Source organism: Sphaerodactylus townsendi, linkage group LG10 (assembly GCF_021028975.2).
Source record: "Sphaerodactylus townsendi isolate TG3544 linkage group LG10, MPM_Stown_v2.3, whole genome shotgun sequence".
Classification (NCBI taxonomy): Eukaryota; Metazoa; Chordata; class Lepidosauria; order Squamata; family Sphaerodactylidae; genus Sphaerodactylus; species Sphaerodactylus townsendi.
The window spans coordinates 85,859,684-85,875,947 of NC_059434.1; the positions used below are offsets into that span (position 1 = coordinate 85,859,684).

Genomic DNA, 16,264 nt, shown 5'->3' on the forward strand with positions numbered 1-16,264 from the left:
GCCATATTCTCGTCTCAGTGACCCTATCACATCCTTTTTTCCTTTTTGTTATGGACATAACCAAAAAAGTTTTTAAAATTGTTTTTAACCTCTCTGACAAGTCTGAGCTCGATCTGTGTTTTAGCTTTTCTGACTTTCTCCCTACGCGTCTTGGCTATTTGTTTCAATTCCTGTTTGGTAATTTCCCCCTTTCTTCATTTCTTTTTTTAAATATAATTTTTATTGTATAGAATATTGTTATATTTGTTACATTCAATATGTTTATTCAAACTATACATTTTTCCTTTTTCTCCCCCCTCCCCCCTTCTTTCCATTGGTTATTCAAGCAAGCAGCAGAAGGTTCATTCTTCTTATTCTCTTGTTCCATAGTTCTTTGTTAAATCCGGCTTCTTCCATCCATTTCTCATACAATGTCCATAATTTCATAATATCTTCTAATTTCTCTTGCCATAGTGTATTTTTTGCCAGTCTCTCAAAAATGTCTAGCTGTATTTGTTCCCAAATATATTCTAACCATTTTGAGACTGTCCATTTCTTGTCATCTTTCCAGCCCAACGCTAACACTGCATGTGCCGCTCTAATCATTCTTTTATACATTGGTTCCAAAGTTCTATTTCCTTTCTTCATTTCTTGTACATGTCCCTTTTAAATCTTTGCTCGGTCCCATTTTACAGATCGGGAAGGAACCCAAGCTGGGAGACAGCGAATTGCCCGCAACTGCATATAAAATCTGTGGCTGAACCAGAATTTGAATTCGAGTCTGCTATTGCACTTACAAGCCATTTTGCAGTCTCACCCATTTCACCCTCTGCACGGAGACACGCATCTGTCAATTGCCACTCTGAACTCTGATCTAGCAGCAGTACATGAAGAATATAAGAACAAGCCAGCTGGATCAGACCAGAGTCCATCTAGTCCAGCTCTCTGCTACTCGCAGTGGCCCACCAGGTGCCTTTGGGAGCTCACAGGCAGGATGTGAAAGCAATGGCCTTCTGCGGCTGCTGCTCCCGAGCACCTGGTCTGCTAAGGCCTTTGCAATCTGAGATCAAGGAGGATCAAGATTGGTAGCCAGAGATCGACTTCTCCTCCATAAATCTGTCCAAGCCCCTTTTAAAGCTATCCAGGTGAGTGGCCATCACCACCTCCTGTGGCAGCATATTCCAAACACCAATCACACGTTGCGTGAAGAAGTGTTTCCTTTTATTAGTCCTAATTCTTCCCCCCAGCATTTTCAATGAATGCCCCCTGGTTCTAGTATTGTGAGAAAGAGAGAAAAATTTCTCTCTGTCAACATTTTCTACCCCATGCATAATTTTAGAGACTTCAATCATATCCCCCCTCAGACGTCTCCTCTCCAAACTAAAGAGTCCCAAACGAAACAGTACCTCCGTACCTGCTTTCCCTACCCTTTGTCATCCTGTTTCTGGAAAGCTATATATAATCTCTGGCAACCTCACACTTTCCTTTATTTAGCATATTGAATCAGGAGGTGTCTTATTTCAGCCTTTTCACTGTCACATCGGCTGAGCTCCTTTTATGGTTTGGGGGAATGAAATTTCGCTTGTGATCGCAAGACGTATTGGGTGAGAGAGTCTGCCCTAGTTTTGTACATTTGACTATAATGTGGAATTCTGCCGGAGAAATAGATTGTTCTAATAAGTGGCATTTATTTTCACCTAGAAAACTGTGTATTCTTGGTGGAGAAAGTGGTTAGCGATGGTGTCTGCTAGGGACAGCTTGGCTGGACAGTAGCTTAAGACCAGTGGAATTGTGAGCAAAGCGTTGCAGCTGGCACGAAAGATGTAGCTCCCTTTCCCTGTGGACTTTATTTTCCATCTTTGGACCTGTTTATTGCATTCATAAATTCACAGTCGGCTTTTCAGAGCTGGACTTCAGCTATACATGCAATTGAGGAAAGGTGGATGAAAGTATTATAGCGGGCCAAGATGGCTAGGTTAACTTTGTTACTTAAAGAAAAGAACTTAGCTAAGTTCATGGACAATTGGAAGCCCCGATAGCATATCTAGACAAAATTAAAAAATAAATAAATTGATGACTAGTGGTTTTGAAGGAGCAGCAGTGGCGTAGGAGTTTAAAAGCTCATGTATCTAATCTGGAGGAACCGGGTTTGATTCTCTGCCGCCTGAGCTGTGGAGGCTTATCTGGGGAATTCAGATTAGCCTGTGCACTCCCACACACGCCAACTGGGTGACCTTGAGCTAGTCACAGCTTCTCGGAGCTCTCTCAGCCCCACCCACCTCACAGGGTGTTTGTTGTGAGGGGGGAAGGGCAAGGAGATTGTAAGCCCCTTTGAGTCTCCTGCAGGAGAGAAAGGGGGATATCAATCCAAACTCCTCCTCCTCCTCCTCCTCCTCCTCCTCCTCCTCCGCCGCCGCCGCCGCCGCCTCTTCTTCTTCTTCTTCTTCTTCTTCTTCTTCTTCTTCTTCTTCTTCTTCTTCAGAGCTGCTAAAGCAAGATCCAATAGTGAAAAGTGAGATTTTTAAAGAACCAATAATGCTGTTAAAATGTAATTTTACTGTGACGTTTAAAGGCCCAGTGCTGAAAGTTGAGGGTTTAAGGGTTAATATGTGGAGGAGAAGTCGATCTATGGCTACCAATCTTGATCCTCCTTGATCTGAGATTGCAAATGTCTTAGCAGACCAGGTGCTCAGGAGCAGGAGCAGCAGCAGAAGGCCCAGAGGTGGGATCCAGCAGGTTCTCACAGGTTCCCGAGAGTAGGTTACTAATTATTTGTGTGTGCCGAGAGGGGGTTACTAATTGGTGATTTTGCCACGTGATTTTTGCCTTAGTTACGCCCCTCCTAGAGGCGGGGTGAAAAGGAACTTCACCTAGGGTCCTTGCCACAGCCCCGCCCGGGAATGCCCCACCCCCGGAATGCCAGGCCCCTCCCCGTCTTGCCCCGCCCAGCCCCATTGGCGCTACGCCACTGTTTGAATCCCACCGCCATGGGAACCTGTTACTAAAATTTTTGGATCCCTCTACCGAGAAGGCCATTGCTTTCACCTCCTGCAGCTGAGCTCCCAAAGGCACCTGGTGGGCCACTGCGAGTAGCAGAGTGCTGGACTAGATGGACTCTTGTCTGATCCAGCAGGCCCTTTCTTATGTCCTTCTTATGTTCTTATGTTCTTATTCATTGCAGAAGAAAAGGATGTCTCTATGAAATACGTTCATAATTTGGTCAACTGTTGTCTTCATGTATGGTTTAGATTTGGATTTTAAAGTACAAATTAAAAAACTGAATCGCAAAAAAAACCACGCTTTGCAGGGCTGGGTAAAATTATGTTGCTGATGGTCAGAAAAAAATGTTTCCCCATCAACTGCCAGACTCCACTCTTAGCTGAAGCAGAGCTGAGAGGAATTGCAACCCGGTGCTCTTGAAAGTGACTTTCTTCCCCATCATGGGGAGAATTAATCGTCGTCTCTCTGAACCATAAATCAAAAATGCAAACTCTGAGCGTCAAACATCCTGACTGATGTTGAAAATCAGCGACCGGATACGGAAGAGGCAGTGGAAGACCATCCAGGACACATTAAATTAATGCGCCAAATGACTACCTGCTGAGTCAGACCCATGGGTTGTGGAGCCCCATGTTCTCTCCAATGCCTGCTTGTCGCTCTCCAGGGGAGAAAGTTCTTTCATAGCATCTGTTCCCTGGAGAGGGTGAGGATTCAGTCCAAGACCTGCCCGATGCAAAGCATACATTCTGCTAGAGCCACAATCCAGCCATTTCAGTGTGGCATAGAGGTTAAGAGCAGGTGTACTCTAATTTGGAGAACCAGGTTTGATCCCCCTCTCTGCCACTTGAGCTGTGGAGGCTTATCTGGGGAACCAGATTAGTTTGCGCACTCCAACACATGCCAGCTGGACGACCTTGGGCTAGTCCAGGGGTCTGCAACCTGTGGCTCTCCAGAGGTTTATGGACTACAAATCCAATTGGCCATGCTGGCAGGGGCTGGTGGGAATTGTAGTCCATGAACATCTGGAGAGGCGCAGGTTGCAGACCCCTGGACTAGTCACAGTTCTTCAGAACTCTCTCAGCCCCACCTATCTCACAGGGTGTTTGTTGTGAGGGGGAGGAGGAAAAGTGGTCTGCCCACTCTTGAAAAGACCATCGTTAGATCCAGGTGATCTGGCCAATTACCGCCCCGTCTCGAATCTTTCGTTTCTGGGGAAGGTAATTGAGAGAGTGGTGTTGGAGCAGCTTCAGGGTTTCCTGGATGACGCATCGGCTTTCGACCCCTTCCAGTCCGGCTTCCGTGCTGGAGCCTTGCGGAGGAGCCGAGGAGACTGCTCTTAATGTCGCCATCACAGACCGCGCTCCATATGCAGCTACGACAGAGCGGATCGGAGCTGCTGGTTTTGTTAGATCTTACATGGCGTTTGATATGAGAGTCGATCACGCGACCTTTTGACCCACCGCCTGGCAGCTTCCGAGGAGTACGGGGCACTGTCCTTCAGTGGATTGCCTCTGCGTTTCTCGGGACCGGAGTCAGCAAAGTGTTGAGTCGGCCGGGGATGAAGCCTCCCGGAGAGTGCCGCTTCAGTGCGGAGTATTACGCGGGAGCTGCTTATCCCCGCTATTGACTCTTTAACATCTATATGCGACCACTTGCTCCAGTTGGAGTCGCGGAGCTTTGGGCCTGATCTGTCATCAATATGCTGATGACACTCCAGCTCATTCTGTTGATGGAGGAGGCCGGTTGCAGCCCCTCGCGGCGTCTCAGCATTGTTTGGAAGCGGTAGCTGGTTGGTTGCAGCAGGAGCAGGTTGCAAGCTGAATCCCATGTCGAAGACGGAGATCCTCTGTGGCTAGACCGCAGGGTGGTGAGTTGAGGGATTTCCAGCCGCCGGTGTGGGAGGAAGTCTCATTGGCGCCCGACCCCTCTGATTCGCCCAGTCTGGGGGGTCCCACCTGGATTCGTCTCTCTCAATGGAGACCCAGGTAGGCCCATACAACGCCCGGACTGCATTTTTTCCGCATCTTCGCCAGGCCCGGCGGTTGGCTCCCTTCCTCTCCCAGGCGGATCTGGCCACTGTGATCCATGCAGCCCAGTCACCTCCAGGCTGGACTATTGTAACTTCGCTGTCGCCCGGCCTTCCCTTGCGTTTGATTCGAGGAAGTTAAAACTTGTCCAACATCGCGGCAGCACGCCTGCTCACAGGAGGCGCCTTCAGAGAACACATCCAGCTTCTGTGTTCGCGACCCAGCTGCGTGGCTCCCGGTTGAATTCCGAATCATCTTCCAAGGTGTGGGTTTTGACCTTTAAAAGGCTTTCTTGCGGCGGCCTGGGACCCTCGTACGCTTCGGGACGCATCACCCCATATGTCCCCAACTTGCGGCCTCTGCGGCTCTGCAGGGAAGGCCCCAACCTACTGGTGGCCCCGGCCCCTCTGTACTCGCGATAGGCTGTAGCCTCCCGCACGCCGGGCCAGGACCTTCTCACGGCACTGGCCCCGGCCTGTAGTGGAGACACCCTTCCTCCAGCTGTCCGGGCCTCTTGCGGGAGTTACCTGGGTGAGTTCCGCGGGAGCCTGTAAAGACTGTGTTGTTCCACGGCGGACGCTGCTTTGGAGTGTCCAGCTGCTGACATGGTGCCCCCTTGCTGCCCACTGCCCCTGAGGGGCAGTTATGAATCCAGGGTCCCCTCATATTGAGGGGTCCTGCCATCCCCCCTCATGGGGGTAGGTTTTAAATTGGGGTCGGACGCCTTTTATTATGTATTATGGTTTTTTGCTGTTTTATGAGTTTTAAGCTATTCTATGGATTACTATTAATGTTTGTTACCACTGTTTTAAAGGTTTTAGTGACTTGTGTTACCATGTTTTATGCTGTACACCGCCCAGAGCCCCTAGAGGATGGGGCGGTATAAAAGTTTAATAAATAAAATAAATAAATAAATAAATAAATAAACCCCTTTGAGTCAGTCTCCTTACAGGAGAGAAAGTGGGGATATAAATCCAAACTCTTCTTCTTTTTCTACATAGCCTCACACATGATTGAACTGCACTGATATAAATCCAAACTCCACTTCCTCTTCTTCTTGTTGAAATAAACCTAAGCAAATAGCCAACCCTCTGTCGAGATGTGCTGTCCTCCCATCAAAGCAGAGTGGCTAGGTGCAAGGTTTCACACCTGGTCATGGGAAGGTGGAAGCCAGCAGCATCTCCCTCATATGTTAATGGTTCTTTTTCTTCTTTAATTTTCCTTTGATGCTAGTAACTGTCGCTAATAAAAACAATCCTAATGCCTTCCCAGGAGGGCGGTGGCAGGTGGCTGAGAGCTATCACTGCGCTGGCCTTGAGATGCCCAACTCCCAAACATCTCTTCTCACATTCCATGGGAAACAGAGACAGGGGATTTATGGTGGGAACTCTGAGGGGATAAAGGCACCTGCAAGTCCATAGTCTAGCAGAACTGGTTTTCTGAAAACCAGGTACTATCTGTGATCGATAAAGACTTCTGATCAAGTATCCAGAGTCCCCTTAGTGACTTCAGTTCCAAGACCCGTCATCCTCACGCCTATGGGGGTGGGCGGTTCATAAAATCAAATGAATGAATGAATGAATGAATGAATGAATGAATGAATGAATGAATGAATGAATGAATGAATGAATGAATGAATGAATGAATGAATGAATGAATGAATGAATGAATGAATGAATGAATGAATGAATGAATGAATGAATGAATGAATGAATGAATGAATGAATGAATGAATGAATGCAGGAAAGTAAATTTATAATCATGTTTCCAATTTCCTCCACTTCCAGAGGCATGCAAGATCTTCCTCTACCAGATCTTGAAAACTTAAGGTTATAAGGAACTCTTGCTTTACGTTATAAAAAACATTGTTAGCTACCTTGGGTGCCGCAAGGGGCTCCACCTGCGGTCTTTTACATCACCTTCCTATCTGATTCTTTTAAACTGGAGAGGATGGGGCTTGAACCTGGGACATTCTGTAAATGCTGATCCACTGATCCACAGCCCCTCCCCTAATGCAAGAGAGTTTATGTTGGCAGAAACCTATTTTTTCTGACAATTTGAGCCAACAGCAAGTCGACCTGGAACTGAGTAGAACAACTCCTGCTTTATAGGGGAGCTCTCCCTGGTCCTGAATCCAACAAACTCCCAATAACTGGCTGGGCTTTGCAAAACTTCTCTTTAACACTGCCGCCTGCTGTGACTGGCTGCTTTTTCAGAGGTTGGAAGGATAATTCTGAAGGATAATTTCCCACTGAAATGTGCTCACGGCTTCAAAGGGAAGTATCCCAATTTAAGGCTAACATATGATGTTGCAAATCTTTCTTGTTTGGCTTTCTTGTTTGGCTTTAAACCTAATGTGAGCAAATTGTAATTTAAGCTGTTTCCTTTGCGTGGTTTTCTGTCAAGTGTTGTTCCTAGTCCTGGGTTGGAGCTGGCAAAAAACAGCGCAATAAAAAATTGCTTTCTTTGATTCATGGGTCCTTGAACTGACGGGTTGCAGCTCTGTAGCTCGGAACAGGTTCTTTAAATCTGTAGGTGGGCGGGAAGACATTAAAGCACATTACATGACTAAGGCTGGTACTAAATATTGAAATAACAGATGACAAAGTTGTGCATTTAAAAAACCATGAATTGTATGCTGGGAAGTGTCCAAAAGCCCTCGGCCTTGTGGCAGGCACACAACACAGGCCTCCTTTTAAAGAAGCACAAATTGAATTGAAAACGTGCATGACATGAAGTGCCCAGACTCTTCATTAATCAAGGCCTGCCTAAAACAAGCGGTGATTAGGGTTAGGGTGAGCTTAGCAAGCTTGTTAAGAACACAAGAACATTACCGTCTTGCTGAATCAAACCAGCGATCCATCTAGCCCAGCATCCTGTCTCGCCCAAGGCCAGCCAGTTCCTCCTGAGACCCAGCGGGGTGAAGTGGTTAAGAGCAGGTGGATGCTAATCTGGAGAGCCAGGTTTGATTCCCCTCTCCTCCACCCGAGTGGCAGAGGCTTCTCTGGAGCAGCAGTGGCGTAGGAGGTTAAGAGCTCGTGTATCTAATCTGGAGGAACCGGGTTTGATTCCCAGCTCTGCCGCCTGAGCTGTGGAGGCTTATCTGGGGGATTCAGATTAGCCTGTGCACTCCCACACACGCCAGCTGGGTGACCTTGGGCTAGTCACAGCTTCTCGGAGCTCTCTCAGCCCCACCCACCTCACAGGGTGTTTGTTGTGAGGGGAGAAGGGCAAGGAGATTGTAAGCCCCTTTGAGCCTCCTGCAGGAGAGAAAGGGGGGATATAAATCCAAACTCTTCTTCTTCTTCTTCTTCTTCTTCTTCTTCTTCTTCTTCTTCTTCTTCTTCTGGTGAACCAGATGTGTTTCTGCACTCCTGCATTCCTGCTGGGTGACCTTTGGCTAGTCATGGTTCTCTCAGAACTCTCTCAGCCCCGCCTACCTCACAAGGTGTCTGTTGTGGGGAGAGGAAGGGAAAGGAGCATGTAAGCCACCTTGAGTCTCCTTACAGGAGAGAAAGGTAGGGTATAAATCCAAACTACTACTACTACTACTACTACTACTACTACTACTACTACTACTACTACTACTACTACTACTACTCCTTTCTCCTCCTCCTCTTCCTCTTCTTCTCCTCTGGAGGTCCAACAACAGGGCACAGAGGCAGAGACAGAGGCCTTTCTGTGATAAGACCCTCAGAAGACCTTTGCTGAATCAGACCAATGAAGGTCTATCTCAGTGATGGCGAACCTTTTCGAGACCGAGTGCCCAAATTGCAACCCAAAACCCACTTATTTATTGCAAAGTGCCAACATGCCAATTTAACCCGAATACTGAGGTTTTAGTTTAGAAAAAACAGTTGGCTCAGAGGAATGTGTTACTCAGGAGTAAGCTTGGTGATAGTCAGTGGCTTTGCTTTGAAGCAACTGTGCAGCTCTTCCAACGGGTGAATCACGACCCTAGGAGGGTTTACTCAGAAGCAAGCCCCATTGCCAGCAACCGAGCTTCCTCCCAGATAAAGGATCATGCTTTAGTTCTTCCCATGAAAATCAGTGGGGTTTAACAGCACTTAACAGGGTTACCTACACTGCTTCCCCAAAACTAGGTCTTAGGTTTAATTCTAATAATGGAGCCCAGCGGCCCAGGCCAGCCTAGATGTGGGGGGGGGGCACTCTGTGCGTGCCCACAGAGAGGGCTCTGAGTGCCACCTCTGGCATCCGTGCCATAGGTTCGCCACCACTGGTCTATCTAGTCCAGCATCTAGCCACTGCTTAATAACCTTTAAAGAAACAACTCACCACCTCCCGAGGAAACCCAATCCACCGGGGACCCGCTCTGACTCTCAGGAAGCTCTTCCTAATGTTCAGCCAAAAACTCTTTTGATTTCATTCCAACCCAGTCTCTGGTTCTGGGCCGATCTCCTGGGGCAACAGAAAACAACTCCGCTCTATCCTTTATCTGACAGCCTTTTAAATACTCGGAGATGGAGATCAAATCACTGTTCACTCATCCCCACTCCAGGCTACATTCTTTGCCAGTCAGAAGCAGTGGCCCTCCGCCAGCGGACGTGTGAAGAAGACTTTTTTGGGGGGGATATGAGACTTAGGAAATCACAAAAAGATTCTGCAGATAGCAATTTCAAAAATAAAAAACCCTGAGGCTTTTTTGTGGGGAATTGTGGAGGCCGGCTTTCCTAAGCAATATAGGACTTTGTTTATGTATAAAACAACTGCAGCAAGAACTTTATATGTGCAAAAATGTAGAGATAATAGGATACCAACAAAAGAGGACTGGATTCTGAAAGTATCAGAATATTCAGAAATGGCAGAGCTGACATTATTCATCGGGGTGTTGTGGGGTTTCTGGGCTGTGTGGCTGTGCTCCAGTAGCATTTTCTCCTGATGTTTCGCCTGCATCTGTAGATGGCATCTTTAGAGGAAGATCCTCTGAAGATGCCAGCCACAGATGCAGGCGAAACATCAGGAGAAAATGCTGCTGGAACTCGACCACACAGCCCGGAAACCCCACAACACCCCCGTGATTCCCGCCATGAAAGCCTTCGACAATACACTGAACATTGTTACCTATAGCATTTGTGTGTTACCTGCTTCAGGTGGCCTGCCAATTAAAACAGAGAAAACAATAAAAGCAAACCATGTCCACAAGAACAAATGATAACAAAATCAGTAAAAATCCTCCAGTAAACTCTAAAACTATCTTCACTAACCTCCATATCGGTAAAACGTTTGCCAATAAAAGCCAGCCAGACTGTAAATGCACTTAAAACAGAGCAGTTATTGGCTGTTGTGGGTTTCCTGGGCTGCGTGGCCGTGGTCTGGTAGGTTTTGCTCTTAACGTTTTGCCTGCATCTATGGCTGGCATCCTCAAAGGCATGTCACTGTAAGATAAGAACATAAGAACATAAGAACAAGCCAGCTGGATCAGACCAGAGTCCATCTAGTCCAGCTCTCTGCTACTCGCAGTGGCCCACCAGGTGCCTTTGGGAGCTCACATGCAGGAGGTGAAAGCAATGGCCTTCTGCGGCTGTTGCTCCCGAGCACCTGGACTGTTAAGGCATTTGCAATCTCAGATCAAAGAGGATCAAGATTGGTAGCCATAAATCGACTTCTCCTCCATAAATCTGTCCAAGCCCCTTTTAAAGCTAGCCAGGTGAGTGGCCATCACCACCTCCTGTGGCAGCATATTCCAAACACCAGTCACACGTTGCGTGAGGAAGTGATTCCTTTTATTAGTCCTAATTCTTCCCCCCAGCATTTTCAATGGGTGCCCCCTGGTTCTAGTATTGTGAGAAAGAGAGAAAAATTTCTCCCTGTCAACATTTTCTACCCCATGCATAATTTTATAGACTTCAATCATATCCCCCCTCAGATGTCTCCTCTCCAAACTAAAGAGTCCCAAACGCTGCATCCTCTCCTCATAAGATGTGTTTCTCTCTGTGAAGTAATGTGGAGTGTTTGTGCAGTGAGGGATATGTTTTGTCCATCTCACAGGTAAAGGGGGGGTGAGGCTTATTTGCATGTATCCAGATGGAGTTCATTTGCAGTTGAATTTGAATGTGTCTGGATTTTTTGTTTTGGTGTTTTTTGGTGCTGGTAGCCAGGTTTTGTTGATTGTTGATTGTCAGACTCTGTTCCTTTTTGTTGAAAGTATCCTGGTGTTTGTGGATTTCAATGGCAATTATTGTTTACATCTTAAACCTTTTTTTTTCTTTTTCAATTTATAACCCACTCATCCTAACAAGTCTGACTCACAGTGGCTTACAAAATAAAAACCACAATTAAACATACATCACAAATAAAAACCACACAGAATATACAATAGCATCATAAAATAGCTATCTGGGGCCCATCGGAGGGGAAGAGGTAAGAACATAAGAACAAGCCAGCTGGATCAGACCAGAGTCCATCTAGTCCAGCTCTCTGCTACTCGCAGTGGCCCACCAGGTGCCTTTGGGAGCTCACCTGCAGGATGTGAAAGCAGTGGCCTTCTGCGGCTGTTGCTCCCGAGCACCTGGTCTGCTAAGGCATTTGCAATCTCAGATCAAAGAGGATCAAGATTGGTAGCCATAAATCGACTTCATAAATCTGTCCAAGCCCCTTTTAAAGCTATCCAGGTTAGTGAAGAAGTGTTTCCTTTTATTAGTCCTAATTCTTCCCCCCAGCATTTTCAATGTATGCCCCCTGGTTCTAGTATTGTGAGAAAGAGAGAAAAATTTATCTCTGTCAACATTTTCTACCGCAGGCATAATTTTATAGACTTCAATCATATCCCCCCTCAGACGTCTCCTCTCCAAACTAAAGAGTCCCAAACGCTGCAGCCTCTCCTCATAAGGAAGGTGCTCCAATCCTTCAATCATCCTCGTTGCCCTTCTCTGCACTTTTTCTATCTCTTCAATATCCTTTTTCAGACGTCTCCTCTCCAAACTAAAGAGTCCCAAACGCTGCAGCCTCTCCTCATAAGGAAGGTGCTCCAATCCTTCAATCATCCTCGTTGCCCTTCTGCACTTTTTCTATCTCTTCAATATCCTTTTTGAGATGTGGCGACCAGAACTGAACACAGTACTCCAAGTGCGGTCGCTTTATATAAGGGCATGACAATCTTTGCAGTTTTATTATCAATTCCTTTTCTAATGATCTCCAGCATGGAGTTTGCCTTTTTCACAGCTTCCATGCATTGAGTTGACATTCCCATGGAACTATCAACTAAGATGCCCAAATCCCTTTCCTGGTCTGTGACTGATAGCACTGACCACTGTAGCGTGTATGTGAAGTTTGGATTTTTTGCCCCTATGTGCATCACTTTACATTTTGCTACATTGAACTGCATTTGCCATTTCTTAGCCCACTCACCTAATTTATCAAGGTCCACTTGGAGCGTAGGACAAAGGACACCTGAAAATTAACTAGAAGGGTCATCATGACCGTTTTGGGTCATTCCCATGAAGTTCTCCCAGGCCAGGTTGTTCCAGGGCTGTTTTAGTTCCCCATTTTGCTTCAGACAAGTAGATCAAACTGGGAAGAGGGAAGAAAGGACATGCTTACTGGGCAGTCCCAGGAAGGACAGGTTCTGTGAGTAGGTGTGAGCTAGGCAAAGCCTTTCAGAATAAAGCCAGGCAGAGCTAAGAGGATGGACAGGAGCTATGGAAGAGAGAATTCTGCTTTCGTCCCGTCCTTCAGCTGTGCAGCCTCAAAGCTTTACCAGCAGGGAGCGTCACAGCACAGACCAAATACTCCTGGTTCATATTTTACAGGAGGCTCCCATCAATAGCAGCCAATCCCAGCTTCACCCAAGCTCATCAGGTCTTGGAGACTAAGAAGAAGAGTTCGAATTTATATCCCCCCTTTCTCTCCTGTAAGGACACTCAAAGGGGCTCACAATCTCCTTTCCCTCTCCCCCCCCCACACACAATAAACACCCTGTGAGGTGGGTGGGGCTGAGAGAGCTCCGAAGAGCTGTGACTAGCCCAAGGTGGAGTGTGTTGGAGTGCACAGGCTAATCTAGTTCCCCAGATAAGCCTCTGCCACTCAGGTGGAGGAGTGGGGAATCAAACCCGGTTCTCCAGATTAGAGGGCACTTGCTCTTAACCACTACGCCCCTGCTGCTCCTAATAAATTCTAGGACATGGGAGACACTCCCCTCAATTCTCTTTACGCTGCCGTGTGAAGAGAACGTATGTTAACCTATTCTGTGTGTGTTTGACCTCCCAGACAAGGAGGAGTGTGTTGGCTTCTCTTGTACTCTGTTTCCTCTCTGGCTTTGGGCATGGGGACTTAGGGGCCAAGGGTGGGGAATGACTGGTTACTTCATGTGGTGTAGTGGTTAAAGTGTCAGCCCAGGGTCTGGGGAAAAATGGGGGTCAACTTCTCACTCTGACATGAACCTCACTGGGGGACATTCCCTCTCGACCTCTCAGAGTTGTCATGAGTATAAAATGAGTGCTGCTAGTACTGCCGTAGCAAATGGTAGGAGGCCTGGGGGACAGTATTTGGAGAGGGTGGAGTTTGGGGAGGATTCGATGTCACTTCTGGGTGACACTCTGGGAGTTTCCCCTAATCTCTATGGTAACCACAGAGAAATCATGAAATTCTTAGAGTGCCACTGTGAAGACTATTTTCCAGCCATTTTTTCCGCCCACTTCTCAGTGCCTTAAGGGCAGGGGATTAGGACTGAAGGTGAAAGTTTGAAATGGCAAACCTAGAGAAAAGTTTCTCCTCCCTGAACAACATGGAGGAAATACAGGGCCATTTACACACTTGCATTCTACCTGGCAGTAAGCTTCACCTTTCCTTTATGCACTGTTTTTGCCCTTTCTGAAGCCACCGCGGGGCAAATCAGAACATAAGAACAAGCCAGCTGGATCAGACCAGAGTCCATCTAGTCCAGCTCTCTGCTACTCGCAGTGGCCCACCAGGTGCCTTTGGGAGCTCACATGCAGGTTGTGAAAGCAATGGCCTGCTGCTGCTGCTCCTGAGCACCTGGTCTGCTAAGGCATTTGCAATCTCAGATCAAGGAGGATCAAGATTGGTAGCCATAGGTCGACTTCTCCTCCATCAATCTGTCCAAGCCCCTTTTAAAGCCATCCAGGTTAGTGGCCATCACCACCTCCTGTGGCAGCATCTTCCAAACACCAATCACACGTTGCGTGAAGAAGTGTTTCCTTTGATTAGTCCTAATTCTTCCCCCCAGCATTTTCAGTGTTTCCCCCCTGGTTCTAGTATTGTGAGAAAGAGAGAAAAATGTCTCTCTGTCAACATTTTCTACCCCATGCATAATTTTATAGACTTCAATCATATCCCCCCTCAGACGCCTCCTCTCCAAACTAAAGAGTCCCAAACGCTGCAGCCTCTCCTCATAAGAAAGGTGCTCCAGTCCCTCAATCATCCTCGTTGCCCTTCTCTGCACTTTTTCTATCTCTTCAATATCCTTTTTGAGATGTGGCAACCAGAACAGAACACAGGACTCCAAGTGCGGTCGCACCACGGCTTTATATAAGGGCATGACAATCCTTGCAGTTTTATTCTCAATTCCTTTCCTAATGATCCCCAGCATAGAGTTTGCCTTTTTCACAGCTGCCATGCATTGAGTTGACATTCCCATGGCACTATCAACCAAGACACCCAAATCCCAGAGAAGCTGAGTGGTTTCCAAATGCTGGGAAATCATGATTTTTTTCTGTTGCTTTGCTTTTCCCCAGGAAGCAAAATAGCTAAACAGGAATCATAATTCTTTATGTGAATTTTGTTGCTACTTTCGACCTTCACCCAAAAGTAGTTTTTCCCATTTTTTGGGCCACCATTTCTGAATGACCAGAAGAGTTGTAAAAAATGCTAATCTGGTGCTGGAACAAGGGGCCAGTCTATGGAGCTATTGGACACCAATAAAAAATGGGGGGGGGGGTTTGCAGGAAAACAGCAAGGCATGCAGAATTTAAACTTTTGCCCCTGTTGAATTGGCAGGACTACTTGAGATGAGACGAAAAGGACCTTTTTAAAATGCAAATATGATATGCAAAAGGGACTCTGCTAGTGTGGTTCATTTATTGTGTATATATGTATATAATGGAAGACTGCTCCACCTCCTTTATCTGTGTGGTTTAGTTTGGTCCTACTGGGTGGAGCTGATGGTTTCAGTTTCTAGTTCTTGTTGTTGGCTAAAGCCGATGGTTGTAAGAGGTGTCTTCCTTTGCAAACAAAAGCAGTTGCTTTGGACCAGCTTGTCTCTGTTGAATGGACCTGAGGACTGAGTGAGTCCTCGGGCCCAATCTCTTGTGTAAACAGAAAACTGCAGGAAACCCCGACTGCGGAGCAAACAGCCTCAAGGCAAGCAGTTAGTGCAGAAAAGCTCTAGAACTTAAAAACTATAAGGAGTAGCTGAACAAAAAGCTTGGGAAAATAGGCAAAGAGGGCTGCGGTGCCACAGAAATGCTGTGGTATAGACAGGCCCTCAGGAACCAAGGATGGTCCACACACCGGTCTTAGCAGGTCTGGACATTTAATGTACACAGAGCAAGGAATCTAAACAAGACAAGAAATAGTAACCTGCAAAGTAAACCACGACCACAAGCTAGCTCAACTGCAGCCTCTCTTATATAGCCAGCCTCCCATTCCCTTGTAAAATAACCTCTTGCAGCTGAGTTACTTTAGTCTGGCTCCTGAAAAGTCTCTGCATCTACTCTAGCTTGCCCCATAGCTGCCAACCTGCTGCTGGGTCTCCTCTGCAGTAAACTAGCACATAGTCTCCTCCTGTGTTGCTCCTGGGGCTCTGGAAACAAGGGGGGAGCTGTCAGGGTCCCTCTGGCTCCGTATCAAGAGGCTGAAGAGTTTGAGAGCTAAACTCTTGCTGGGGAGTCTCAGAGCTTGGACCTGGCTGTGGATCCCAGCCCGAATGCTCTGCCTGAGCCCGGGGACCTGGTCCTGCAGGAACTTCTGGCTGCTCAGTCTCTGCATCTACAGGGAGTGCCCGAGAACCTGGACCCAACACTGTCCCCTCCTCTCTGTCTGAGTCTTCCTCCCAGGGGGTTCCCACCCAGACCAGGCTGAGCCAGGGGCGTAATGCCCATTGGGAAAGGTGGGCAGCTTCCCAGGGCATCACCTTGTGGGGGGTGTCAAAATGCAGGGTTCGTTTTGGGGTATTTTTAGTGGTTTTCCGTTTTTGGCCTGCCGGGGGTGCAGTTTTTAGGCTAGTGGCACCAACATTTCAGCGTATCATCAGGAGTATCATCCTTATGCTACCCCCCAAG

General features: G+C 47.2%; 1 protein-coding gene across 1 annotated transcript in view; it reads left to right on the plus strand.

The window, feature by feature from the left end:
• FBXO41 (F-box protein 41) overlaps positions 1–16,264 on the plus strand; it is a 78,678-nt gene that overhangs the window by 14,466 nt on the left and 47,948 nt on the right. The window lies entirely within an intron of this gene.